At 49.5% G+C, this 2,912-nt stretch overlaps 1 pseudogene; it reads right to left on the bottom strand.

The window, feature by feature from the left end:
- Positions 1-270: 270 nt before the first annotated feature.
- Positions 271-2,191, bottom strand: LOC108537576 (monocarboxylate transporter 14 pseudogene; annotated as a pseudogene).
- Between the last annotated feature and the right edge of the window lie 721 nt (positions 2,192-2,912).

Below are 2,912 nucleotides of genomic sequence, written 5' to 3'. Positions count from 1 at the left end.
AACCTCCGCCTCCGGGGTTCAAGCAATTCTCCTGCCTCAGCTTCCCAAGTAGCTGGGACTACAGGTGCGTGCCACACCCGGCTAATATTTTGTATTTTTAGTAGAGAAAGGGTTTCACCATGTTAGCCAGAATGGTCTTGTTCTCCTGACCTCATGATTTGCCTGCCTTGGCCTCCCAAAGTGTTGGGATTACAGGCATGAGTCACAGTGCCTGGTCCCATGTAGATTTCTTAACACAGTTCAGTTATCTGCTGGATACACTTCAGGATCTTATTCTTTTTTTTTTTTTTTTTGGAAACCTCCTTCTTTATCTTGGACTTTTTAACATAACACACCATATCTATATGCACTCTGAGCTCTTAAAACTTCAGAAAGTTTACCTGCAAAAGGTGGTCCCAACAACGCAGAGATGCCATTAGCACAGATGATGATGCCTTAGGAATTTGCTAAATGTTCAATGCCAACCAAGTCTTCAGCCACTACAGGCATTAGGGAGAAATAACCGCTGGAAAACCCTATCAGTGCACAGATGACCACCAGGCCAGCATAAGTGTGCATCAATGGCAGAATTAAAAATACTGAGGTGCGGTGCGGTGGCTCACACCTGTAATCCCAGCACTTTGGGAAGACAAGGCGGGCGGATCGCAAGATCAGATCAAGACCATCCTGGCTAACATGGTGAAACCCCGTCTCTACTAAACATACAAAAACAAAATTAGCTGGGTGAGGTGGCGGGCGCCTGTAGTCCCAGCTACTCAGGAGGCTGAGGTGGGAGAATGGCGTGAACCCGGGAGTCAGAGCTTACAGTGAGCCGAGATCGTGCCACTGCACGGCAGCCTGGGCCACAGCACGAGACTCCGTGCCCCCCCCCCCAAAAAAAAAAAAAAAAAAAAAAAAAAAAAATCAAAACAACAAAACAAAACAAAAATACTGAGGACAAGACTGAAGTTGACCAACAGGAAGTCATTCCAAACACTGATGCAAGGTAAGTCAGCTATGATGCCCAGGATCACTTTTCCAAAAATGTGAACTACTGCTAATTGAAGTCAGAGGGAAAACCTCGTTTGCTCCAATAAGTTACACAAACTGACGATTTCTGGGAGATGAGTAAAGGAGATGACAAAGCTGCTGTATGCAAACGAAGCCCAGAAAATAAAGGCTACAAACATTTGATTTGTAAATAGAGAGGCTGTCCCAAAATAGCCTGAGTACCAATCCTCAGAGCCATTCTTGACTCTCATGGTGAGCCAGCTGACATTCTTCAGAACCGGAGAGAGCCCATGATCCGGCCTGATCGGGGCACTCCTGGGCTTGCAGGTCACAGAGGGTCTCCTCGTTCCCAGACCCACCGTCCTTCTCTTCTGTTCTTCCCTGCTGTCCATTTGACATCACATATTCCGTGGAGTGCGCAGGCAGGATGCGCAGATCTTTCACTCCTGGGTCGTTTGGGTTTTTCCCAGGAGGGAGGGGCCTCATGAGGGTCCCACAAACACAGGTTTAAGGAAACCGCGCCTTGGATCAACATGGCATTCCTCCAGGCGTACTCTGCGCACAAGTACTTCAGTAGCACAGTCATTAGGAACATACCGAATCCGGTCCCCTTAGTGCTGAGGCCCTGGGCGAGGGCGCGTCTCTTCTGGAAATACCTGCCCACAATGACCACCGCTGACAGGTAGGCCATCCCGCTGCCCAGGCCAGCTGCCGCTCCAAAAGTAATGAAGAGATAATGCACGTTTGCAGCGTAGGCACTCAACACCCAGCCCAGGGAGTTGACGAGCCCTCCAATGATTGCAGTCCGGAGGCACCCACAGGTGTTAATGAACAAGCTGATGAAAGGGCGGCCCGAGGCTCGCTGGGCTGCGGACTCACTCGGCTCCACGCCTAGATCCTCAAACTTGCTTCTCTGCTTGGAGCCCCCTGAGCTGCTAGGTGTAGAGATTTTGTTGCAATGTCGCCTATCATCCTGGAGATGCGGGTGCCTGCGGCTCAGTTCTCCACCGGGCTCGGTGCGCTGGGTGAGGGGCTCCCCTGCTCTTCTGCCGCTCGCTGCCAGGCCAGGTGAGAGTTTGGTGGAGCTGAAAGTTAGACGCCTCACTCCAGGTGGGTTTAAAAAGGGAGCGTTTGGAGGCGCCCAAACCTAACCTGGGCTTCCTTCCAATCGGAGCAATTTCCAATCTTCCTGCTCGTTCATTCCTATACCGGCTAATTCTGGTTTGGCAGGAGGAAAAAAAAGTGCAGTCACCTCACATGCACACTCTTGTTGCCAGTTGAAGTTTATTGATTTGGCTGAGGTTCCCCTAAGGCATTGCATATTTATCACTGGAGGAAAGGTCCTGAAACTGAATCCAGAATGCAGGTGAGACTGGCAGTAGCCTCCATTTCTCTGAGATGGGAGAGAAGGGATGAAACAGACCCTCACTGCAATATTTTTGGCCAAAGAGGACTCAATGTAACTCAATGTCCCTTATTTTTTCTCTCTCTTTTAGAGACAAGGGTTTCACTGTGTTGCCAGGCTGGTCTTGAACACTTGGGTTCAAGTGATCCTCTGGCCTTGGCCTTCCAAAGTGCTGGGATCACAAGCTGAGCCACTGTGCCCGGCCAGTCCCTCATTCTTGGTCCCACTCTGGATTCCACCTCTCGCTGCTCTTTCTGCATGTTCATTACCTACCTTCATGGGCACCAGGCACAACTTTCATCTCAATGCCTCCCTACCTCATTCCCAGCAGGGAACACAACACAATGCTTCACCTTGAACAATTTTCTGTATTATTGAAGTGAATGCATGAGTTGATGACGCCTGTGCTGTTTTACCCCTCCTGAAGGTTTTGTAGTGGTTCTCTACTGCTGTTGTAATAAATTACCACAGTAATAGCAGAGGAAAACCACACAAATTCACTATTTTACAGTGCTGG

Source organism: Rhinopithecus bieti, unplaced genomic scaffold, assembly GCF_001698545.2.
Source record: "Rhinopithecus bieti isolate Rb0 unplaced genomic scaffold, ASM169854v2 scaffold_13352, whole genome shotgun sequence".
Taxonomy (NCBI): domain Eukaryota; kingdom Metazoa; phylum Chordata; class Mammalia; order Primates; family Cercopithecidae; genus Rhinopithecus; species Rhinopithecus bieti.
The sequence above is the reverse complement of the archived record's forward strand: the minus strand, read 5'-3'. Positions and strand labels throughout refer to the sequence as shown.